This window comes from Manis javanica, chromosome 1, assembly GCF_040802235.1.
Source record: "Manis javanica isolate MJ-LG chromosome 1, MJ_LKY, whole genome shotgun sequence".
In the NCBI taxonomy this organism is placed as follows: domain Eukaryota; kingdom Metazoa; phylum Chordata; class Mammalia; order Pholidota; family Manidae; genus Manis; species Manis javanica.
In genome coordinates this window covers 228,567,837-228,594,544 of record NC_133156.1, presented here as the reverse complement: position 1 = coordinate 228,594,544, position 26,708 = coordinate 228,567,837, and the positions used below count along the sequence as shown (strand labels likewise).

Here is a 26,708-nt window from a genome sequence, read left to right as displayed (position 1 = left end):
TCTCTAACCTAAGCTGTTCAACTGGAGATTCAAACCCAGCAAAGATCACAGTTTCAGAGAAATTATCAGGAAGGGGTTGGAGCTCTCTCCTGGTGTTCTGGCAGCTCTGAGTCCTGCTGATGGTCTCCATTCTGCAGCTCTGGCTAAACCACAGGTTTTCTGACTAAACAGCTGGAAGCCATGGCTGCGTGAGGCTACCTGTAAGGCACAGCAAGCCCTCCCAGGAGGGAGAATGAGACCCATTACGTTAACCTTGAGGTTTCCTCACATGCCCCCTTTATGGCCTCCTTTACCTCCCGTCAAGTTCTGGGATATGAATGTGCTCAGGGGTAGGGAAGATTGTAATCCCCAGGGCCTTGCACTATAAACTTCATTTCCTCCCTTTATTACAGTTAACTGCCCATGAACTCTATTAATATTTTGCAAATTGAGATCCCTGAAACACATGTTACTGTTAATTTTAACCTCATGCTAACTAGGATGTGGTCAAATTTTCACAACAAATTCCAAGGATATTTTGATATGCCTTGGAAAATGCATTTAAAGGTGGCTCTGGGGTGAATATTTTTTTTCTAAATCCACACATTTCCTTTCAACTCCTGCTGTTAAGGGGCAGGCAGAAGTAGACTGTTTCATGAGAGGAGGAGCCAAAATACAAGTGGCTCAGTTGTGACACAGAAGCTGCCGTAAGGAGCATCTGCTGGGCTGAGGGAGATATTCAGAGGACTCACATTTCTGAATTTGCCATAGTGAAAATTTGGTGTCCCCTTAGTCAACAAAATGGGTGCATGTTTTTGTGCACAGGATCATTTTTCTTAGACACTACCACTTTATAAACACAGTTCTTCCCTTAATGTAAATGTCTTCATTTTTATAAGTTTAGTGGGAAAAGTAGATTTTTCTAGAGTTATGCCAAATGCACTTTCATGGAGTAGCTTCTAAAGCCAATCAGCCAGAAAGAAGAAACCTCTTCCTTCCTTTCTTCCCACCTACCTACCTATTCTCCCTCCTTCCCTCCCTCCCTCCTTCCCTCCTTCCTTTCACTATCAAGTATCTTCTGAGTACCCATATGTGCTGGGACTTACTATAGGTGTTGTAGTAACATACACTGGGAAAACATTTGCCACGACCCCACATTTAATCAGATAATTATGCTTATGTATATTCAACTGCTGAAAACAATAAAAACAGAAATACCATATGACCCAGCAATTCCACTTCTGGAAACTTACCCAAAGAAAACAAAATTGCTAATCTGAAAAGGTATATGCATTCCTCTGTTATTGCAGCATTTTACAATAGCAAAAATATGGAAGCAATCTGAATGGGCATCGACAGATGAATGGATAAAGAAGATGTGGTACATATATACAATGGAATAGTACTCAGCCATAAAAAGAATGAGATCTTGCCATTTGTAACAACATGATGAACCTAGAGTGTATTATGCTAAGTGAAATAAGTCAGACAGGGACAAATGCCATATAATTTCACTTATGTGGATTCTAATAAACAAAGCAAATGAACAAGCAAACAAAAGTGAAATAGACTCATAAACTCAGAAAACAGATTGGTGGTTGCCATAGGAGATGGCTGAAATAGGTGAAGGGGAAGATTAGTGGGAATGTTTGATATCTTTATCTGGGTGATGGTTACATCGGTGTATACACATGTCGAAAATCATCAAGCTTTACACTAAGATTTGTGCGTTTTCTTGTGTGTACCTCAATATAAAAATTTTTTAAGAGAAGAAAAAAATATTCAGCAGCTGAGTTGGGTACTCTCACCCGACAATATCAATCCATTCAATGCATTCATCTCAACAGAAATATTTGAGAAAACATTCAGCTATAGAAAATAAAGTAGTGATCCTCCTATTAATCACTGGATCAAGTCATTTTCTGTTTTTAAGGGTTTTTATTTCCCCAGATGATTCCCTATTTTCTCTCAATCATAATCTTGAGTTGAGGTTCACCTGGATCTTGGTTACTCCAAATGAGGAGATGATCTGGTGTAGTGACAGCAATTTTTCCCCCCACAACCAATTTTGAGACAGATGAGGGAGGGCAGGGCCATTTGAGAAGAGAATCTCCAACTTTGTTTCCCACCCTTCCACAGTGGCCCAGGTCAGACCTGGGCCTGGAGGAAGGACCTTCCTCTTACACAGGTATCCTGCTGAACTCACTTTCCAACCTCCACTGCTTTCCTGTTTTCCCTCATCCCCTGGTTCCATCACCAATATGTAAGTGCCAACTTCTCTCAGTATCTTCAATAAGCATTTATAAGTGTTAGAAGAGGATATCTCCAGAGAAGAAAGAAATATTCTTCCCAGAGTACCAGTGACACTTGAACTAATTAATAATCAGGACCAAACTATGGTTACATTTTACCAGGCACTGGTGGACATGCCATAGATTTTATTCATCAAATTGTATTTTGCCAAGATAAGAGGGTGGGAAGTATTCCAGATTAAATAATGTAATCAATTAAGGATTCTCAAAAATTTTGGTTTCAGAATCCCTTTATGCTCTTAGAAATTATAGAGGCCCTCAAAATTTTATGTAGATCATATCAAAATTGTATGCAGGTCAATATTTAATCTATTAGAAGCATAGCTTCCCCAAGGTTCTGATTGATCGTGACTCCTGAGGCAACATACTAGAGAGGGTTAGTGGGACTAACCAGTTCTTGCCCTGCAATTGGGCCTAGAAGTAATTGAGATATCATCTCCTGGTCTAACATGCTTCTAGATACATCCCCTCCCCTTCCTGGATTTGTACTTTCACCTGTCTAGATGCCTGCCTGATGGGTTAACCCATCTCAGAGGGTCTGAGTCTAGGGTCACCATGCCATTAAGCTTGTACATTCAGTTAACACTGGGCATAGCAGAAACAAGAGTGGCTGGTGGCTGACCTGTGGCCACACACACCCTGCTTCCCTTTTGTGAATCCCCGTGATCAGAGTTGATTACACCTGCCAGTACAGTACCTGCTTTCCCTAATGGTCTAGTGGCACAGTGGACCCAAGGTGATACAATGCTGATCAGAGCTTTAAGTTAATGAGGCCTATGTTTCCTGGTAGAAACAGGTTCCGGAACCTAAAGTTTCAGGAACAAGAGGCAAAAATTTCCCAAGCAGCCTGCTGGGATGGAGGGTGAATGCTCACACAAGGGGTCGGCAGGGCTCAGCAGGGAAAGTTGCTTTCTCTTTGGGAAGAGCCACACCCTCCATGCACCCCCAGTCTGTGACCCTGGGCACACAGCCCTGGCGAAGGCTGCTCCAGAGTTCACAAGTGGTTGCAGGAGGCTCTACTCCCAGGTGCGAGCACTCCTCTATAGGCCACGGTCCTGTGGGGATCTGGGCCCTGGGCTCCCCTCAGCTGAAGTCAGCAGCCCCCAGTGTCTCTAACCTGCTGCTGGCCTCGTAGCTCCACTTGCTTGGCCCCGGCCCCACATTGCTGTAGGACACCCAGGACTTCAAAGGAGGGCCCCTCGGAGCAGCGTCCTCCTCTCAAACAGTTCTTGCCAAAGCACAGCTGAAGCAGGCTCGAAGCTAAATATTTGGATTGAATGGGAGGGAGAGTCCAGTCCCTCTGAGGGGTATTTCACCCAGGCTGTTGGAGAGAACCAGCTCACACAGCACAGGCATGCTGGGCCCTCGGCATTGGTAAGCTATGGGATTGCTGTGCAGCCAGCTGCACAACACGCCTGCAAATCTGGCAGAAGGGCAGCCCGGAAATGGACATAACACCCTCAGCCTGCACCCCTTATCTCACTGCATCCCCTTAACAAGCTTGGGGAGCTGTGGAGCAGGGCATCTCTCCCCTTGCAGGTGAGAAATTGAGCGCCTCCCAAAAGGCGAAATAGCCTGCTCATGTTTGCACACCAAAGAGTGGTCCCTGAGTCAGGCTTCTGTGGGCCGGTCTATCCCCTTCCTCAGCAGTTGAGGAACTGTGTTTAGTGAGGATACTCAGTGCAGGCACACACTGTAGGCCGGCACAGGTAGCATAGAACTCAGAGACGAAAGAGTTCACCCTTTGTCAGTTTTGTGACACTTGGCCTGTCACATTTGACCTTACTGAACCTCAGTGTCATCTGAGAAGTGCGGGCAGTAAAGCTCTGCCCACCACCTTCACCCCTGGACTACCCTGAGGACCAGCTGAGCCGTGTGTTTGCAAAGCCCCTTCCACACAATGCCCCCAATGTTGCCGCCTGCATCAGGCAAAGGTGGTGATGGCGATGATGCTGAAGCAAAGGACCATCACAAGCTACAAGAAATCAGAGAGCGAAGCTCCCTTAGACATCATCCTGTCTGCCCCCTTCATTTCATAAATGTAAAAATGAGCTCACTGAAACTAACCTAGTAAACGAGTAGCCAAGGCAGGCTTAGACCTCCAGGGCCTGTGCTGTTTCATTATCCTTCTCTTTCCCTTAATGTTCCCAAACACTTAAAAACATAACATTTGTTCTCTGTAAAGTAGATGGAACAGATGATATGTCCCAAGTTTACAGATGAGGAAATGGAATACAAGGGGAACAAAAATTACCTCAAATGCTATGATAAGTGGTAGCCTGGGGTCTCACTACTCATTCGCCAAAAGTAATTTCATTAAAAAATTTAAAACACTATACTACTCACACTGAACCTTTGCCATCCAAATGTGAGAAGGTCCCTCTGTGGACAGATTTCCCATCTCTGCCTAGGGAGCTCCTGGGCAGCCCCCATCAGACAAATAACTCCATTGTTAAACATCCCTCAAGTCAACTAGTATTTGTAAACAGCCCACTGTGTGAGGAGGACTAGACGTAGTGATTGTTAGAAAGGGGTCCCGTGTGCCAGAGCACGACCTGCCTCCCTGTGACCAGCCTTCATCTTGCACTTAGATTTTGATGCAGTTGCCCTGTGTGACTTTTCGCTGTGGAATCTGGCAGTTAACCACTCCTTTCTTTTTGAGGCTCTGTCCTCCTTGCCTCCTGGTAGTCAGGCTCCAGGTTCTGCTACACCTCTGCCTGGTTCTTTTCAGCCTCTTTAATAGACTATTCTTCTGTCCTACCCCTTAAAGATCAGCATTCTGGACAGTGCTGATTGACAACCTCAGAGACACGATTCCCAAATAATAAATTGGCCCAGACCTCTCTACTGAGCTTCAGACTGGTACATCACACAGCACAAAGACCTCTCCATTTGGACATCCCACAGACACCTCAAATGTGGCCTATGTAAAGCTGCACATGTTTTCTGTAATCCCCTGGAAACCTCCTTTCTATCCGATATGCCATGTTCCCCACCCAAGCCAAAAACATGGGCATGATCCTTATGCCCCCTTTCCCTTGTACATACTCTAGCCCCTCAGCTCCACACCCACACAGTGTCTTGAACCTGCCCTGCCCTCCATCCCCACTCCTACCAGTTTAGTTCTGATTCCATCTTAGTTCCCCTGCAGTGTATAACGGCCGTCCAGCCTCCACCTCGACCTCCTGGTAGCTAGAGCAACACGATACCAGTGGAGTGACCTTTGTAAATGTGATATGTTGGTCATGCTTTCCTGGTTGAAAACCAGTCCGTGACTTTCCATCATCAAAGGATAAAGTCTGAATTTTATACAAGAGACAAGGAACCCTGAGAGTTTGGCCCCTGCAAACTCATTTCCGTTTGCTTCCCCAAGTCCTCTGAAGTCCTCTCACACTAGAGCCTGGTGATTTCTTAAATATGCTGTGCTCTAGCCTCTGGTCCTTACTGAAGTCCATTTTCACTCTCTGGAACATTCTTCTCAAAGGATACATTTGATTATCTCCCCCTTCCTGAAGAAGCACCTCCTTTGTGAAGTTGACCCATCCTGTCAAGGTAGAGCTGGTCACTTCCCATGACATGCCTCAGCCATGGTACTTACTACCTTATAAAATATGGCTGGTTGTCATGTGCCCCTTATAAGTAATGGCATGTATTACTTTTTATTCATGTTTGCTTAGCACAGACCTGGAATAGTATAGATGCTCAAAACTATTTGCTGAATGAATGAATTAGTGAAATGAATAAGTGGATGCCTGTATCTCATGCCTCTGAATGATTTCATTGTACGTTTACCCCAAAATACCTAGCCATGAAATTGCTTAGTAATACCCTAGTAGTACCCAGCCTACTGAACCAGTTATTTATCATTTAAATCTAACTAGAATGGTCTTTCCATTTACATCAAGTAGTTCAAAGGAGACAGGAGTGGCATGGAGAAAATTAAAGACAACATTTTAAAACAGAGTTGCATCTCCTCCTCACTAATACCCAGCTCCCCAGCCTGCCATGTCCTAAGGGAGCTGTTGTGCCTGCTCTTTCCATTTCTACTGCAAACCTAAACATCCGTGGCAACCTATTTCCCATCTCTTCCCTCTGGCCCCTGGTAGTTCCCTCTCTCTGTTGCCTAATTCATTCTTGGTGGATACCTGCTATTTGCCTGAGCTGTTTTGTCTTCTGCTGCTATTCAGAGCTTCAGATTTATTCCCAAATTAGACAATGATCAACTGAGGTTGGGAGAAGGTGCCTTTGTACATCATTCCGCCCTCTGGCTAACAGCAATTTTCAAAGGGGGCAAAAACAGCTTGAATCAGGTTTGATTTACTTTTGGCCATTTTTCTAGTTGGATTATTTTCATGTTTGCCTCTGCTACACCTGCTGACCTACTGTGTGGTTTGGTATCACAGTGAAAAATACTCACCAACATATATTCTCTCTTTTCATCGCCTCTCTTACCATCAACCTTCCCCCATTAAAGGCATTTGCCACAGAGACTACTTATCAGAATAGGACCAGAGAATAGAGGGGCTAATTCTTAGCAGTTAAATGTAACAATCTTGATGTTATGAATACAAAGAAAGATTTAGAAAACAAATGTGTTTGTAAGGATTGAGATCTCATGTCCTCTCCACCTAACTCCCAAGAACCCAGGAGCCCACCAACTGGGAAGGGGAAGGAGAATTCAGGGAAGATGCTGGTCACATCGTTCCATGACTGAGTCCTGTCCACTCCCCATCCTGCATCAGCTCTCAGGGGAGAGAAATTAGGGAAACCAGAACTCCCATGTAAATCTAAGCAGCGAGAGGTATTTTCACTTTCCTCCCAGAGTAAAAAGAGCATAGCTGAGAGGAAGTTAAGACTCAGCAAGAAGCTGTGGATAGCAAGTGGTGCCTGCCCGGTGGGCACATGGCGCTTCCTGCAAACAGGTCAGAGAGCAGCCTCAGCGCTCTGCACAACCCAGGACAGCATGAGGGGAAGAGCTAGGAGTTGGGTTTTCTGTGCTCCAAGAGGGAGAGAAAGTGGGAGAATGACGGGTCCAGTGGCCTAGGTAAGGGTTGGGGGGTCACACAGTTGTGATATGTGCAGGCCTTGCTGCCAAGAGACTGATGAAGGCCCAGCCACCTCTCAGTGGGCCTCTGGTGGGAAAGTTTTGTGCTCTGATTAGTCTTTTGCTAGTAATATTTTTATGCTTTGGAGAAAATCCTGAGGATATTTATTGTTTAGACAATCCATAAAAAAAAGGGAGAGCAATTTTTTAGAAATAAAGGGAAGGAGAGAGACAGAGATATGGAAAAAGAAAAAAGCTGAAAGACAGAGACACAGATATGGGGTCAAGGAAGAGGGAAGTGCTTATCCTGAGTTCAGCTTCCACAGAAACACATCATGAACAGGATTCCTGGGTGGGTGATTTAATAAGGATGTTTTCCTGGGGGGACCAGTAAAGGAGAAGGGGGGCACTTACAAAAAAGGCATAAAGGTATTCATAAGAGTTCTGCACATAGCGTGGCCCGATTTAGCAGCTAAAATGGACTCCCAGCTAAATCTGATTTTTAGATAAACAAGAAATAATTTTTCAGTGTAAGTATGTCCTATGCAATATTCATTGTTTATCTGAGCTTTGCATTTAACTGGTGTCCTGAATTTATCTGACAGCCCTAAATGGGTGGAGCCCTGACACTGTCCACAGCAAGACTGGAGGAGCTGGGGTGTAGGGGGGAGAGGCCACAACTGCTCTCAGTCCCTGGCTGCTGAGTTCTGAACCGCTTTGGGGAGTTCAAAGCAATGGAGGTCAAAACATTGGGGTCAAAATGCATGGTAGAAGCACCCATTTCAATGCCATTTGCCCCTCTCCCCAGTCCTCAAATCTAGCTTCAGCTGGAGGTGGTTCTTGGACACATCTGATCCTTTAAAAAACAAATACACGTACACACAATGACAATATAGTCCCTCTGATTTCAAAAGTAATGAATGCCCATTTTAGATTTGGAAAATATCCAAGATATTTCAAAGAAGAGATAAAAGATAACCATTTTTAAAAGAATGGTGCATTTCTTTCTGTTCTTTTCTAGGTATGTGTTTTTATGAGTTTATTTTTCTTCTCATTTTTTTTCAAAGTTGCCATGATACTCTAAATATGGTTTTAAATCCCACTTTCAGAAATGAACACTATTATGATAACTTCCTATCCATATTTGTTTGAAAACATTAATTTTAATGAATGCATATTATATCATTATATAAATTATACTTTTTTAAATTAATTCCCTTGTTTGGGACACTTAGGTATTTCTGATCTGTAGATAATATAAATGACACTGTAAATAGCTACATAAATATTTATCAGCATATGTTACTATTTCCTTGACATTATAGTGTAATGTACTTTACACCCAACTTTAGACTCATGCTGCCAATTAGAGCATGGAGAGGTGCCATTATTTAAGTATTCAGTGCTACAGTTTTTCGAGTAGAATAGGATTGCTTTCACTAATCACAAAGATAATATTGGGAGCAACTGACATCAATTGCCATCTTCAAATCTCTGGAGGAGGTCAGGAGGAAAAAGAAAGAACACCATGTTATGGAGGCTCTGGAAGAACAGCAGACCCTGGCTTGCTGATGGCATTTGTGCAGGGCAGTGGGGGAACCTGTCCTGGGAGAAGTGGCAGCGGGGCTGAGAGCAGGGGCTCTGGAGCCAGAGGTTTGGCCACTTTCCAGTTGTGTGATCTGGGGCGAGTGGTACAACCTCTCTGTGTAACACTTTAGATCCTCTTCTGTAAAATGGGAATCAGTCCTAATGGTTGTTGTGAGAATTAGATTATTAGTTCATGTGTAGGCTAGCACTGCACATCCACTAAATAGTCAATAAAAGTCAGCACTGGTTTCCAGGGTCATGGTGCCGACAGCCTTGATCAGGCAGTATGATTGGCTGACAACTCTCCGAATTTGTGAGTTTATATGGGGTCTCTAAACATCAGTGTTCCACTACAGTGACACCAGTCCATTGGACCCTGCTAACACCCTGCAGGGTACACTCCAGTTCTGTTTGTTTCCAGGTCTGTGTGTCATTATTTACCCTTCCAAGAAACCAACTTGAAGACTCTGTCACTTTGCAGCCATGATGAAGACCAACTGTAGTTTGCAGCTTATCCATTTTGGAATCAAATAGCTGCCTTGTAAAAGCAGTGTCGCAATCTTTAAATGCCCATAAATAAGGATTCAAGCATTTATCTCCCATCATGTGATTTGGTACAAGTAAACAGAAAGTCTTTCAGTTGAAGAGTGGAAGTGATGACTGAGTGGAATGATATAAAACAGGAGAGGGTGGCTTGGAAGGTGTGTTAGCTGTAAATATATGAAGAAAAGCATGGGTTGGTACAAGAAAAGTCATATTTTTGTAGGGCAGGCAAGGCTTTTTGCATGGCTGAGCAACTGCATGCTGCTGGCAGAGAGTGAGTGGCCTGCAGGGACTTAGGACCCTCCTTGCTATTTAGGTCACCCCTGCAAACCTCTTGTTTCTCATCTGCAACCTCCCTCCCATAAGGAGCTATCTTCCATGTGAAAAACCAAAGCTTAATCAGAACTAGATTGAAGTCCATGAAACACTTGCCCCAGCGATGTGCCCCTGTGTGCCATGGGCCCCAGTACTGCTTCGAATCCAGGAAAGAGGGTCCAATTTGCTTCCAGTGACCCAGACCCACCAGAGCTTCTAGAATTCAGACCTCTTTTGTTGAAAACCCTAGAAATATCCAGCTCTGTCATATGGCATATTCACAAGGATCTCACTTTGTTGTGTTTAAAATATTGAAATAACTGAGGATTCACAGCTGATTTGTTTTTTTCTGCATGTCCCCCGTGGGTGGATTTGGCAATGACAGCTGGGGAGACGACACCACCACTGGTCACGTAGACAGTCGGCCCCCGTGACCCAGCATTGGTTCATAATAAAGACTCTGTAAGACTTTGTTTTGTCCTGTGTTTTGGTTACAAACATTTGTTATTTCAGAAGGCTTGTAAGATTTTTTTTAATGTAATCTCTGGAACAACATGTGAATTGTCAACTTAAAAATCCAAGCCGCTTTTAGGGAGTGACTCAGAGGGGATCCTAAGGGTTAGACCATGGGGTCTGACAGCTTCAATTAAAGACAGTTCCAGAGGAGGTACATGATGCCAAGAGGTGCCCACGGAAGGACTGAGAGGCGGACTACAGGAGGCCACGCGCAGGTGGTCTTGGTGGAGCAGGACCTATCAGTGGAGTGGTTGAACAGCTGTTTGCTGGGGTTGGTATAAACACAGGGATGATGCAGGTGGTTTTGTGGATGATCCGTGAGTACTGCAGAGAAGAGGAGAAGATGGCAGTAGCATGTGTTGGCAGTAGGTTTTAGTCTCTGACTCCCAGCCTTCTAAGCCACGTTTGACTAAATCACACTGACACCCACAGTCATGCTTCCCTCTTCATGCTGAGACTCACAGGCTCTAGTTAGCTTCCCCTCAACCCTGAAAAAGTAGGGAGACATTTAGTGGATATCGCCCTTCTTTAGAGAACTTCACACACCAGCTAGAGGATGCTGGAAATAAAGTCTAAGGAACAGAAATGGCTCCTGAGTTCCTGTAGGTGAGGATATCAGGCAGAGACTCCGGCACTGGTATAAACTTCTTAATTCGATTCCACCAGCACTTACTGCATACCTACCAGTGTCCCTAGACCATGCCTGCCTTAAGGTGATCCAGACATGAATGACATGGCGACAGTCTCATTCAGCACCTCCATGCTCCAAAAGCCCCTGGGACACTTGAAGGTTCAACTGCCATGCATCTAAAGCACCTGGCTACCTGCCAGGTTCAGAGTAGGTGCTCAACCACCAGTAGCTGTTAGGGTGCTAGTTCCCTGTGGACCCCCAGCCCAGCAGCTGCTACTGCTGTGCCATGCTGTCCTGCTGTCTCTCAAACTGTTCTTGTCACTGGGAACACCACTATTCTCGTTGCGTTTGCCATCACTCAAAGGTCCCCCAATTATGGGAATAGTTTCTCCAGTAATTTTCGTTGTTCACAAGACTTTTTAAAAGGTAATCTAGACTTTTGGGTATTGTCATCCTGCAGCAGAAAAACTTGAAATGAGTTTCCAGGAAGCTATCTGAAGGGTAGTTGAGTGAAATTGCTTTATTTCATCTCAAGCATCTATCTTCTCTAAAAAACCAATGTCCCAAGCTGAATTCTCTCTTCCAGTTCAAAGTCAAGTTACTAACTACTCAGGAATTTTTTCACTTTTTATATTTCCTTTATCACTCCCAATAACCCTTGCACAATGCCAAAGCAAGTCAACACTCAGGTTTTGGACGGACATGTAAGAAAAGATAAAATACAAATGGAAACTAAGAATTACATTTATTCTCCCTATTTCTCCCCTGTTTTCATCCCATCCAAACCCTGTTTGGATTGCCTTATAAGCCCTTACCACATTTTATTTTAATTGGCTGTTTGGATTAGGCCTTTACTATTTGTTCCAGGACAAAACAATATCCTGCAAGTAATAAAATAAAAAAAGGTAAAATAAACATGATGAAATGTTTAAAAATGAAGATAGCCCCGACCAAAGTTTGCATGTTTTTCTCATTCACCTAGAAATGCAGCTCAATATGATAGTCCATCTATTCGGAATAGCTCTCTCTTTACCTGGGAGTCAATTTTTGAATGTCACCAAATAATTAATTTTCTAATTAAAATTTTTTCTTAGTTGAATTTTCATATATGAAAAAAGTAACATGCTGGACAACATGTTACGAAGAATACTCTCAGGCGTATGTGGCATTATGACTGCTTTGGGCTATTATTCCTGAAATCTCTTTTCAGAGACACTAAAGCAGACTTCATCTCTTTTTTGTTTTAAGGTTGTAAACCCAGTGACCTGGGTCCCAATCTTCAATCCTCAGACTTCTCCCTTTGTTCCAGAGGGCTTACATCTTAAAAGAGACTCTGGCCTCAGTGTCCCTCTGATTTAAACATAGAATATTCTTTCTTTCCTGACACTTGCCTATGTGAGGTTCTAGAGATAGAAACACAGGCCATACTCTGTTTCTGTCCCATTTCTGTGTGTTCTGTGAGGACATCAACCACTCACTAAAGTGCATTACGATTGGCTTACAAAGCATACCAGTGCATAAGTAATCATAGGTTCTCAAGAGGCACTGCAAAGCGAAAGGTAAATCATAGATCAGGAAAGACCTCACAGAGTGGAGGCATTCCAGAAGATGAGGTGAGATTTTGGTTAAAGAGGTCTGGACACATTCAGGATCAGCACATGCAAAGCCATGGTGTGACATTGCATGGTATAGTCTAGGGAACAGCAGGTATCTGGTAATGAAGGAATGCAGGATGCTTGCAGAAGAGTTTTGGGGATGAGCCTACAGAGAATGGTTGAGGACATACTAAAGAGGACTTAAATGTCATGCTTATGAGATAGAGTCCTTTTCTTAGAAGCAGCAGGCTCTTAATCAACAGGTTTTAAGCAGGACAGCAGACATAAAAATATAATTTAGAAGGGCACTTTATAGGGGTAACAATAACTGTCAAGGATGAAATGAGAGGTTATTTGGGTGGGACAAGTGGAAGAAAGCTTCTTAGACAATGCACCTTGTGACCCTGCTGTTGAAAAAAGATATAACTGAATTCAGAAGAGGGTGGGGATTGGGGAAGAGCAGTTTTGCTGTGGCAGGAGTACTAATAATAGCTGGCATTTTAAGTGCCTACTCCGTGCCATCACTCTGCAATCTGTGCACACACATGCATGCCCCGTACAAGCTGAGGGATTAGGAGTGAGCACTCTCTACACTTAGTTCCCAGTATTTGTTCCTGCCTCTTGGAAAAAGAATGGTAAATGGGAGTGACTGGGACTGGGAAACTGCTTTTTCTTTATGGGAAATAAAATTGACTTTGAAGCTCTGTGAGGGTGGATGGGAGCCCAGAGAATTTAACGTGGCCAAAACTTTGAGACAATGAGAGCCTCGGCTTGGGGGAAACTGGAAAAAGGGAGCAGAAAAAGAGGCTGATATGAGCAAAATTCTATGTCTGCATAGAGATGGAAGGAAATGAAATCAGGTTCTACAGCAACGGTGCCTCCTAATGTGAGCCCCTTTAGAGCAGGGTCCCTGTCAGTCACACAACAGCCACTGTGCCCCCAAGTACAAGGGCCAATATTTATTACTCCAGAAATGAACTGGAACTATGGAGAATAACTATTAGCTTTATCTTAAATGAACAGACCCCAAAATAGTGGCAGAAGTTCAGTCTAAATTTCTATTGCAGAAGGCTTTACAATTATCACAAGAAAGTTACTGATGCAAAAATTCTTCCTCAACTGCAGAAAGAATAATCTTCAAAAATACTTAGGAACCATCTGGGACAGCCCACAGTCTTCCTTTATAGTCACTCCTGGATTCTGAACACAAAACAGTGTCTTGCATCTTGTATCTTGACTGTGGTGATAGTTACACAGATCTATGTATGATAAAGTTGCAGAGAACTAAACTCTCTCACACACACACACACACACACACACACACACACACACACACACACAAGTAAAACTGAGAAATCTGAGTAAGACCAATGGATTGTACCAAGGTCAGTATCCTAGCTGTGATACTGTACTATGGTTTTGCAAGACAGCACCATTGGGGGCCACTGGGTGAAAGGGCGCACCGGATCTCTGCATGATTTCCTACAACTGAATGTGAATCTACAGTGATCTCAGAAAAATTTAACTTTTAAAAAAATGGGTCATGATTGAAAAGTGTTTGAAAGCTATCTTTCTAATATCCTTTCTTGGACTGCAGAGACTGGACAGTGCTAGGCATTCCCTTGAGACAAGGTCTCTAAGTGTGGTATAGGTTCTAGATGTGCTCCCCTGATACTGAGAAGGTGGAATGGAGTGGACATGGTCATGGAAGCATCTGGTCACACCCTCCCCCGACCTCACTTCATCCCTGGTTTGAGCAGACATCCCAGAATCTCCTCACTAGTTTCGTGGATGTTGGTAGGTGGTGCATGGGCATCAATTTTTTTTAACCAGTGCAGATGTAACAGACATGGCATAGCTCTAAATTTAGCAGTTCTGATGATAGTTTCTGGATTCCTGGATTATGGTTACGACTGGGTGTTCCTAGAGCCATTTTCCAGTGTATTTTGCCAATTCTCCATTTTCCTGATGGTGGGGAGGTGGCAGCTACCAAGCCAGGCCAGCTTGTTAGTGTTGTTCTGGGGTTCAAGCATGGAGCTGCCCAAAGCCTTTCAAGGGCTCTCTAAGCTTGTACTTTGCAGGGCATGCCTTTTGCTTAGAAGAACAGGAGTGGAGTTTTTTATTTGGTTGGTTTTGTTTTTTGCTATCTTCAACTGAACTGCCCCACTGGTGCCCATAACTTTATAGGCCCATCACTTTACTGCTGGATTCCTTCCTACACGATGTGTTCTCAGCCCAAAGTCTAAAACTCAGTTAACTAATGTCCCAGGTGATCGGTGAGACTCTCTGACAGCTAGAATTCTCTGGGGTGTTGTCTGAAAGCAAAAACAATAGGTGGAAACAGTGGGGTCTTAGCTATGGGAAATTACTGATGCTTTTCCCCTGTACAGAGACTGGGGTATTATTGATGGTTGCACCAGTAAAAAGGCCCAGAGAGACCTTAGGCAAAGCTGAATGCTCTGTCAACTAAGTTACAGTTATGCAGGCTGAATAAGTCTTGAGATCTAATGTACAGCATGGTGACCACAGTTAATAATACTGTGTTGAATACCGGAAATTTGCCAACAGAGTGGATTTTAGGTTTTCTCACCACAAGAAAAAAGGTAAATGTGTGAGGAGATGAGTATGTTAATTAACTAGACTATAGTAACCATTTCAATATGTATCTCAAACATCATGTTTTACCTCTTAAACATCTAAGTATTAAAAATATAAATTGAAAATTTTCTAATACATTTAAATTCTTTGGAGTTTTAATAGATTTTTTTTTGTCCTCAGTGAGATTGTGTTGTGCATGCCACAGGAAATTAAAAGCAGCTGAGAGATTTTTTCGTTTTTTAAGCTCCTATCTATTCCTCTTGTGATAGTCCTCTGTCCATCTCCCAAAACTGTAGGAATCTCTCTTCCACAGTAAATAGAACAAATTAGAAGTTTCCTGAAGCCAAGGTAAATGGATCAGCTGGGTCTGTCGGGTCTGGCTTTATTGTGGTGACTTTACTGGGGCACCGCAGCTTCCATGGTTAGAAAGGGGAGGCTGGGCACAGCCACGGCCTGCGGGAAGCCGCCTTCTCCATGGCCTTGGCCACCCTGTGTTCTTCCTCCTTTTTCCTTTCTCCCCACCCACCTTTCATCATCCTCAGGAGCCCATGTGTGTGAAAAGCATCAGAGGAATGTGGGTGAGTTGACTTGTATAATTAAATCCACGTTGCATCATGTTCTTTAGAATTAATAAGGAATTCATCCCATTGAAACTCACCATGACATCTTCCCTCTGACTCAGATTTCTTTTGCTTTTCTCTTCTTTCCTCGGCTAAAAGCATTAGACATGGGGCTATGGTTCAAATTAGCATCCTACATTGCTCTTCTTTTTTTTTTTAATTGAACTTTTCTGTTCAGTGAAGAGTTCAGTTTATTTATATTTCATTTTTCTTTCTATTCCACTTGTCCACATTGTCTTTTTTTCTTCCTTCTCCTAGAAAACTTCGCTCAGGAAAGGAGAAGACGAGAGAGCTCCTCATGTTGTGCATGACCGCAGAGTGGGAGAAAGCGTACTGCTGGCCAAACCTTGACCATGCGGGCATTGCCCTTCCACGCTCCTTGGTCCGGGTCTCCGTGTCCTGCCACCGTGAAAATGGCTCATGGGCTGGGTGTGTGAGACTGTGAGACAAGGAGGAACGGTGAGTAAACAGCCCTTTCAAATTCCTGGGTCATGTTGAGAAACACCTTTTTATTGGGGGCAATAACTTGACTTCATTCCCTTATAAAAGTGGATTTATGTGATGGATATGTGATATATATTTTTCTGCCACTGCTGTTGTGGGATAGTGGTTGTATCAGTTAGGATTAGATTCAACTGTGAGTAACATAAACCCGAAATAACAGAGGCTTAACCCTGATAAAAGGTTTTCCTTGCTCATGGAGGAGACCAGCTGTAGCAGCCTTGGGCGGGCATGGTGGCTCTGCTCCGTGAGTGAGTCTTCCTTGGCAATCCAGGCCCTGTACAGCTCAGGGTGTGGCCCTCAGCCTCATGGTCCAGGCAGGTAGGTAAGTTATCATCTTCAGAGCCATCTTCTGAACCATCCCAAAGAGTCCATCTCCTTGCTTTATAGGCTGCTGACTTTGGACCACAGCAGGGGCCGTGGGGGAGCCTCATGCCCGAGACCCGGGGCACAGGAGGGAGGCCAACACAGCTTTGAGTCTGACCTACTCTCCTCTTGAATGTGCAAATTAGAACAAATTCCTTAACCTCTATGAGGTTTTTCCATCGAAATTATAATATATATTTCTTACAGCAGGTTAAGAGTAAAAGAGGATATATGTATAAAAGAATTTGCCCACTGATTACATGATAACAAATACCAATTTATGGAGCTTTTAAATTTCTCACTGAGTGGCTTCTCCATTTTCAAAGAAAACCAATTCTATGATTAGGGACTGGAAATTTTCTTCTTGTCAGAACATCCTTCAAAGTGGGCTGTATGTTCTTTGCAAGCCCTTCTCCCACTCCTAACGTGAAGAGGGCAGCCTCCATCCCCAGTAAAGCAGCTTTCATTACGCTTTTACTGCAGTTTCCATCTGGTGGGGTGGGGGTGGGGTATAGGGGAAACTGATGGCAAATACTCCCTTATCATTCCCTTGCTTTGCAGGATTTTTTGAGCTGCAGGTGGAGAGGCCCATTGGAGGGTGAAGAAGCCAACTTAGTAGGTCATGGCCATTTTTAAGGAAAGAATAAAATGGAATAGAATAAGTTAGAAAAAAATCAGGGTGCAGCTCAAATAATCAATATATTCATGATCCCTAAAATGGATCTTGAATCTTGACAAATAAAGTAGAAGTCACGTCACTTGGCATTACAGCTCACTACATAGCTATAGTGATTAGCACAGTGTGCTCTTTGCAAAAAGAAATGCATAGATCAATGGAACAGAATTGAGAACCCATAACTAAACCTCCATAAATATGCCCAACTGGTTTTTGACAAAAGTAGAAAACCAGTTCAAGTGGTGGACAATTCAGTTGACCTTTTCAATTCAAATTCAATGCCATCACATCCGCAGTCTAAGAAGCAGCGAGAAGACAGGAGAAGCAACTGTAGGCCAGCTTTCTTTTATGAAAAGTATCTAGGAGCTACCACTAGGCCTTTAGCTGCGGCCCTTTGGCCAGAACTTAGTCACCTGGCCACACCAACTATAAGGAAATCTGAGAAATGGCATCTTCATTCTGAGCGGCCACATACCCTGTTAAATTTTCTGTTGTTACATATAAATAGAGAAAAATAGATACAGGGGACAGTTTACTGTCTGTCTGTGCTACACAGAGATGTGCAAGTGCAGAATTCCATTTCTCCTGGAAGTCAAAATGGTATTTCCACGGCACATGTTTGACCCCTGATTAATAAGCTCAGATGCCTCCCTCATGCACACAGTAAGTTCAGACTCCTTTGCACGGCAGTTCAGGCTCTTGAACGTTTGGCCCACCCGGTTTCCAGCCCTCCTCCGCCCTCTGCATTCTCTGCAAATGCTCCTACTCTGCCACTGCTGCGCTCCCGCCAAGCCGTCTTTTCCAGGATTGCTCTCTCGTTCCCTCCCAGCTCCATAGGAGAGCGCACCAAAGATGCCCCGTCCGTGCAGGCCTAGACCAACGGTCATTTTCTCTCTCTGATGCTCCTCCTGACTCAGCAAATTTAGCAGAAGTAGCCGCTGCTTCTCTAGACTTTCATTAATCCGTACATATGTTGATTACAGCTTTTACCTCATGTCTGACAGCAACCTATTGATCCGTTTTGTTGTTGTTTTGCTTTTCATTTTCTTTTGTTCTTGCTGTGGACTAAGTATTCTGTCGAGACAGCATCTATCTTCTTAAATTCTATTGCCACAGATCTTGGGATCTCTCCTTGCCCTTAACAGTTATCTGTGGAATTGTTGATAAGTTTCTCAGGGTCAAAAAGTAGAAAGAAAGAAAAAAATGTCTCTTTACAACAGGTGTGCTTTGACTGGACAAAACTGGTATTTCACAGGTTTTGCTGTGAAGAAATAATCTGTGTTAGTACTGCTAAAAAAGCTAAGGTGAAGAGAACAATTCTTTGATATCCTGAGACTATTTGACTGTAGTGAGCAAGTCACAGGGAAGTCTCCTTGGACCTTGGCCCGCCAGCAGGAGCACCTGTCTGCTTCAGGGAGGGACATGCCTTCAGATTTTAATAAGGAAAGACAAAGGAACAAGGACAACTTCAAAAACATCAATTCTGTAGAGTTACTTATTTGGGATGGAAATCCTCTACTGTCTAAAGAAACACATTTTATTCTTGGAAGCCAGGACTTTTTTTACATAAAGAGTATTTTACATTTTATTATGATTTTTAAGCTTGAGTTTGACATACTTTACCTCAGTAAAAATTTTTTTTTGGGGGGATTAGATGGGAAAAATTTATACCCATTGAACAACAGCTCCCAATTTACTGTCCCTCCAGCCTTTGGCAACTACCATTCTACACTCTTTTCCTCTGAGTTTGATATTTCAGGGACCTCATAGAAGTGGAGTCATGCAGTATTTTTCCCTCTGCAACTGGCTTATTTCACTTAGCATAACTTCCCCCAGGTTAGTCCATGTAGTCACATATAGCAAAATTTCCTTTTTTTAAGGCTGAATAATCCATTGTATGTGTATACCACATTTTCTTTATCCATTATCTATCCATGGACATTTATGTTGTTTCCACATCTTGGCTATTGTGAATAATGCATGCTCCTTTTTTGAATGAAATGCCAGGTGTCATTTTTCATCAGTGACATCAAGCTGGCCTTCCTGAGCCCCAGTTTCTTACAGAGGTAAAATCTAGATCCCGTACGTGTCAGAGACAGCTTCGTTTATTAGATCTGCATGTGCTCTTCTATGTTTGACGGTTTCCAGTTGGATTGAAGCCATGTGACTTATTTTAACCAATGGGCTGCGAACAGAATTGTCATGTGTCAATACCCATCATGCAGGTAAGATCCAATATCTTCTATCTTTGTCTTCCCATGAAGCACACATGTTTCAGATGGCATAGTTACGAGGTAAAGAAAGATTACATGAGAAAGAAATAAAACCTAAACATGTTAAACCACTGAGACTAGAGAGTTTGTCTGTAGCAGATAGGATTAATAACTATGACTAGTATGCTGACAGTGCAAGGTTCTTAGGAGGATTAAATAAGTCATTTACATACAAGCTTCAGCACAGTGTCTGAGAGAAATACATACCAGGCATAGGTGAAGACTGCTGTTATGTAATAAGATGGTTCTGAAAGAAAACTGCCTGAAGGACAGGAAACTTTGTTCTAAACTTGTAGAACTTTAGACCTCTAGTCTTTTCCAAACTTATCTGATTATAAACTTCAGGTTCTTAGTAAAAAATATAGATTTCTAGGCCTGGCCCCCATTAAAATGAATCAGAATCTTTAAGGGGGATTTCAATCCCAATTGCTTTGTTGGTTTTTATACAGAAGGAAAGTGACTCATATGGGTTAATGATTTTTCTAAGACCACAGAACTGATTATTTAGCCTGTTGGGGCTAGAACCCAGCTTCCATAAGGTCTATTGCTTTACTTCTGGGCTCACACAATAATGTTCTAACAGAGTGAAGCCAAGACTGACCCTTTGTCCCCTTTTCTCTGATAAATCATGTCAAGACCTGCAAATGATTTTACCCCTTAACAATGAAAAGAAGATGTAATTTTAAAATTACCTTGGATGTACAGTAAAAGCAACATTCCCATAATCAATCATCCTAAATCATGGGGTTATTTGGAGCTATTTGAAGGAAAGTAAATTGAAAACATGTTGTTAAACAATGCACCAAAGAGTTATCAAATCATAAACATCCAGATTACTTTAACATGTTGATTATTCCACATTTAAGATCTCCTTACAAAGTAACTCTGGCAATGAAGAGACCTAGAAAATTCAATGAATCCCCTCCTAAGTTGTTAACTGTATTAGGTTCAATCACTTGGCCATGTGGGAACATATGTTAAAGTTAAAATATAACATATAGAAATATATTATGCATGTAGGTATGTGTGTGTATATATATATACTCTTTTCACAGCTATTATTCACACTTCACTAAGCAGAAGACATGGAGGGCTGTTATTAGGCCATGTCTCTGAGGATACAGAAATTGCTTGGGGAGTGCAGTGTTATTACATTGAACACATTAAAACCTATCTGGATCTTTGGAAATCAAATATACAGACATTCCACAATGACCCTTGGGTTTTAGCATAATTCCTGAACCTGAAAATTCATAACTAAATAATAGCAGCCCATTTATGACATAAAATGCCTTAAACCATTTGTTTATTATTATATGTGGATTTGAAGTTTTATGTTTAAGAAAATTGAAAGTCTACCCCTTTTTCCCCCCTTGGAGAAGTGATATACCAATTACCTTTGAGATTCCTTGTTTTTCTCATTGGAAGAGAGCTAAACCAGGACTGGAATTTATGTCAAAGCATCTATTTGGTTATCAAATCTGTGATCATACACTTTTGTTCAACTAAACCAAATGAAATCAACCTTTGTTGAAAAATAAGTGATGTAATTCCTGGAGGATCCCGTTTTACTCCCAGGATAGTGGCCTGGTTCTTCTAAGTACCTCGTAAGAAAGCAAAGTCTGAAATGGTTCTTGAAACTGGAAAGAGAAAATTGCATAGAATATGGCAGGTGTCTAGAATGAGCCACTACCCATGAGTGATCTGTCATCTAAGGGGTCACCACGACACAACTAAATTACACAGGCCTCCTTCCTGAGACCGGATTCAAAGACTGAACTTCTAAAATTAATCTAGATGTTATTTCTTCTTTGAGTTCTAAAACAAGCCCAGGGAAGATTAGAAGTCATTCATCTGACTGAGAATCGCAGTGCATCCTCTGACTGTTCTTGGAATGGATTCCTTATGTGGACACAGTGTGAGTTAAATTGCATCTGGTTATTGTTTTAGAGAATTCTGCTGAAATTCAAACTGAGCCTGAGTACTGTGGGCTGATTTATCAGTGCTGCCCATGTGCGGGCCGGAATGAAGCCGAGAGGTGAGACAGCTCAGGTCCACATCGCAGTGGCGTTCCCCAAGGCCCAGGGGGCGCGAAGGCCACGTGCTTCCGGACAGAGAAGCCTTCTCTCACGGCTTTGGTAATAGTCCAAAGGGACAAGGAACAACAGCAGCACGGGAAGAAGATGGAATTGGAAATCAGACATAGCTGAATCGTAATCCATGCTCCACCACATAGGAGATACATGACTTTTGAGTAAGTTTCTTTATCTCTCTGAACCTCAATTTTCTTATTGGTAAAGTAGGAAAAACAAACACTTACCTGCCTTATGCAGTTATGAGAATTAAGGGGATACTTTCTGCATAGGACCTGGAGTCTGGTAGATGGTCAAAAACATTGAAAACGTGTAAGTCTTCATTAATCCCACACAGTTTATGTACTTAAATATTGACTGTGTGTCAAGCACTTTCCTCCTGTTGATGCCAGCAGGGCACCCAGCATTACAGTAGTGATTACTCAATAAATCAGTCATGGAATGACGAAACGATAGCTGGGTTTCTTTTAATATTGATTAGCTTTGGTCATGAAAGGACAGACAGGAAGACAAAGGGAAATGTCTGTGTGCTAGTGCTGTAGATCCCCCGTGTACACAGAAGTGCGGGCTTCCAGGGGGAAGTGCTCTCTCACCTCAGCCCCCTGCTCTTCTGTGGATGGCTGTGCCCTGGCTGCTGGGCTGGTAGGCCTCATTGACTGTTTTGTGGTCTTGCTTCTTCTGAGTCCAGAGGGTAAAACACTGAAACACAAACTAAAAATGTCTAGTTCTATCCTGCTACAAGAGCTCCCAGGGGCTGGGCAGAGGTTTTGCGGCTTCACCACAAGCATTTACAAGGGCCGCACACTTTGGCAGCACCCAGCCTCTGCAGACCCAGAATGCCACTGAATTTCTGGGGTCAGGAAAGCAGGCCATCCTGGGGGGTCCCAGAAAAGACCAATTTAACTTGGTTCATCAGCACGCTATGCTCAAACCCCTGTGTAGCCAGGTCTTGCTCGGTTTCTGGTTTCCAAATGAAATTTTCACACGGCCCAAATCCCAACCCACCCTAATTTAAAGAAACAGGCACTTGGCATGTGACCCAGATAGATCAGCAGTTGTTCACATACAGCTGTGCACATCTGGCACACAGGTATGTGATTTTTGCATGAAGATAAATTGTGTGGGGACCGAATGCACAGTTGTTAAACTAAAAATGAATCGCTTTTTGGAAGCAATCTTCCTGCACAGCGGGGCCTCTGTGTGAGCTTGATCCTTTTCATTAGGCCTTTCTCAGGAAGCACAGCCTGTTGCAGAAGGTCTGTGCGTGAAGGAAGGGGCATGCTCACACCTGCAGTTGGATCTCTGCTGCTTCCTTCAAATTAGAACTTAGACACAGTCTCTGCCGGCCACACTCGGCTGTCTTCCCAAGGGAACAAGTTACTCAGAGTCCAGGATCAAGGAGAGGCCAGCTCCTTCCTTGGTACTGCTCCACTTTCTATAAACTAGGCTTCATCCAGGGCCTAGTCATCAGGGAGAGTCTCTTTGTGGATAGTTGCTGAAGAATTAGGGCCCTTTACCAACTTCGTGGGCCAAGAAGTCCACCTCCCTTGGGAGCCTCATGAAGTCCATGGCGTCCACCCCTGTGAGAGCATCTTTCCCACGGTTCAAGTACTTCTAACTCAGGAGAGAAAGGCATGCTCATCTGCTCTTCAAATCGGAGGCATTCACTGGCTGGGAGAAAACAGGAAGAATGAGTCTGAGGTAGGCAGTGTCCCGGATTCTGTGAAGCACTTTGGGGTTGCAGTGGGCTCAGGGACTAAGGCTTGATGTAGAATGTTCCATTCCAGACTTAAGTTCCTAGTTTCAGCAATAAGAAGATATTTGCACAAATGAATCAAGATTCTGAAGATTCTTCCCATCTTATTTCTATGTAGTGAGATTACAAGTAATATAGCACATTGGTGCTCTAGTTTCTCTGTCTCTCGCTCTCTCCCATATCTATCGATCACTCAGAACAAACACATCCAATAAGCGCAAGGGAAACAGCAATAATTTTAGAGGGAAATACAATCTATATCTTATCCTATTGCATTAGAGTAATAAATCAGCCAGTAATAAATATCCATTTCTGTAGTGTTATGTATACTGCTTATATAGTTTTTGTCTGGGTTCTTTACCCCTTTCCCAGCTTAATGAACCTTCCATCATTCTTTATAGTTCAACTCAGGTCTCAACTGTTTCATGACTCTGGCACAGGAGATGACTATTCTCTATGCTTCCAGCATGTAGCATGCATACCTATCTTTTTGCACCACACCGGGTTTGTGATGATCTCTTCACATGTTTGCTCTCCCACACACTGTGGGCCCCTCCAGAGCAAGGGCTGTCTAGTCCTTTCTGTCTCCAACACCCAGCCCTATTAACTAAATATATAGTTGGTAAATGTAGACCAATACTGTTCCTTCTTTCCTTGGTATAATTTTGTGAGGACCCAGGTATGCCCTGTTTGAATTCCATGATACCCCAGTATGAGCAGGCGAAGCACCCTCCATAAACAGGACCTGGGCCTGACCCCAAACCCATCCAGAAAACAGCCACATTCTGAGGTAGCCTGCAAGTGCCAGAATTATCTGGGGGTCTTGACAAAGCAGAACATAAGAAGGATCATGTGAGTGAGAGCATGACAGATGTTGTTTGTTCTTGTTGAAGAAAATCCCAGAAAATGCAAATATTCTTAGGTTTTCCTGCTGGGACCAGGGTTAGTGCAGATACAAGTCCCTGTGGGAGTCATGTGGATAAATTCAAGACCAGCCACAGTAGGGGTCCCCTGAAGGACTTCCAACCCACAAACCGCCAACAGCAAGCTTCCCAAGGGACTGTCCCTATAAGCACTTCCTTTTTTGCCCATTTGTCCCACCTTTGCTTGGATTGCTAGCTTGTAAGTCTGCTGAACTTCATAGCAAGCAAAAGCCTTGAGGGAGAAGCCCTGTCTTTTGCAGAACCCGACATAAATTCTACACGCATGTGCAAACGGCAGGTTGAGGAGAACTGAGAGCATACATGAGTCTGCTGACTAACAAAAAAAAAAAAAAGCCATTTACCAGCTGTTTTTCCATTCAGATTTTAGGAATAAAACCCCAAATCGCTCACCAAAATTAATGACTGATAAAATTGTCAGTCCCTGTTTTCCTGGGAGGAGAATTTTATCTCAGGGTCCAATGTGACAATAAAAACTCTGGGCAGGTCAGAAAAAAGGGTTTCTAAGAGGAGTATCTCATGATTTCTTACCCTGACACCAACACCCCCAACATTACCCAAGGCTGCTTTTTGTCCCTGTCCTTTCCCTTAGACTGCGTGTTCTCTCCCGCCAAGCCTCTATCCCATGACGGCCTGACGCAGCCTGGCCTCTCCTGTCACGACCTGCACATGACAGGGGCTGTCCCATCCTTTACTATGTGTGGGGAGCGGCACTGCTACCTGGAGTGGAGGAGGGGAGGATCAAACCACAGCTCTGTCATGGTTTCTGTGGAAAAATACACATTGTAAATATAACCCTCTGAGGAGGTGACTGGATTTGGCCAGAATCTTTTAGCCACCTAGGAACTTTCTGTACTTGCTAGCATAGCATGCCGCCCAATCAGAAACACCGCACGTCTCCAAGTGAGGGAGTGAGAAGCCCAGTGGCCAGTGTGCAGCCAAGCTAGGGCTTCCTGTGCACTTCCGGCCAGCCTCTCCTAAGCTTCTGCACAATAAACTGGCAAGTGTTAAGGGAAGCTCCGGAGGGCAACAGGGTAAAGCAAATGAAGGGATGCAGACAGCACTAGATTGGGAATTAAGGTGGGATCTCACCCAACTTTCCACTGCGGCTTCAAAAACGGCTCTTTCCTTCTCTGAGCCTGTTTCTTTCATTCCAAAATAAGGAAAATCAACTATACAAATACAGTTGGTTTTACCTTTTATTTTTTTCACCGTCTACAGTCTTCACAAAAAATGTCTATTTGTAGAAACCAAAATTGATGTTTTCAGTGCTACTATTCTTGTTTATTTTCTCTTATTTCTTCTCAGGGATTTTCTTGTTTTTTCCAGAAAGATACTGTTGTGCTGAAGCCCCTTTCAGTCCAATTGCCAGTATTGCTCTCTAGAAGCTATCTAAGTCTGGCTGGGCCTAGCACTCAAAGATAAGCCTGTTTTTATGTTTGAGTTACTGATCCATTTAGGTGTTCATTAAATACTTGCTAACTAAAATAACCATCCAACTTTTAAAACAAACCTTGAGAAATGTTCAGTATCCTATATTGAAAAATATACTGAAAAATCTTTAATATCCTATCCTTAAAAGCAACTGGTACACTATGAACTGTTTTCTGAATTAGTTCCAGGAAGCCTTCCTCTGCTGTTTTAAGAGATACCAGTTTTCAACCAGCTTTGCTGGGCTGGGAGATCTCTGGGGCATCCCATCGTCCAGATTTTCCAGGCATTGATGACATTCTTCAGTCATATCTTTTCATCCAAACCATATCATCCCAGACCTCCAAAACCTGACTCTTTCTCAGAAAGCTGGGTAAATCTTTTAAGCTTATTCTCTCTGTTTCCTAGAGTGCATAATCCCAGGAGTGTATCACATACAGGATATATTTGAAATCAAGGTGTTGTGAAATCCTGACTTAGGTAGGAGTGGAGTCAGCAGTTATCTGTTTATCTGTTCCCAGTGCCTTTGATTAGCAGCTAAAATAGCAAGACACCTTCACAGAAAAGCCCAGAATGAGAAGTGCTATTGGTTTTCAACACTCATTTCCAACCTCGATCACGGATGGCCCTGGTACGTTCTCATACCTACAACTCAACTCCCAACAGTCAGATAAGGAATCATCATTATATATTCTAAGTAGGCTGATAACAGAGTTCTCCATTTCTCATTGTTTTCCCTTGGTAGTATAATTTTCTCTATCTTCTCAACAGCAATCAGAATACCCATGGTTATGCCCCACATATCTCTTTTAAAACTAGTTTCTGGGGAAAAAAAAGTATGTCTAAACCCATTTATGATAAGGGATGGATGAGTGAAAGGATTCTAAAATGAGATATGGGAGTGACTGACATGATAGGAGAGGGGAAAAAA

The 26,708-nt window shown here is 43.1% G+C and overlaps 2 long non-coding RNA genes across 3 annotated transcripts in view; one reads left to right on the top strand and one right to left on the bottom strand.

Moving 5' to 3' along the window:
- The window catches only part of LOC140850377 (uncharacterized), a 147,178-nt gene extending 130,089 nt beyond the window's left edge, over nt 1-17,089 (top strand). Inside the window, exon 3 of the long non-coding RNA XR_012133121.1 lies at nt 15,999-17,089. This is a non-coding gene — a long non-coding RNA (uncharacterized lncRNA). The remainder of the gene's footprint in view (nt 1-15,998) is intronic.
- An 84-nt stretch (nt 17,090-17,173) lies between these two features.
- The window catches only part of LOC108403824 (uncharacterized), a 251,403-nt gene continuing 241,868 nt past the window's right edge, over nt 17,174-26,708 (bottom strand). Inside the window, exon 6 of one of the 2 annotated variants that reach the window (XR_012122596.1) lies at nt 17,174-23,446. This is a non-coding gene — a long non-coding RNA (uncharacterized lncRNA). The remainder of the gene's footprint in view (nt 23,447-26,708) is intronic. The other variant, XR_012122597.1, reaches the window with a different exon arrangement.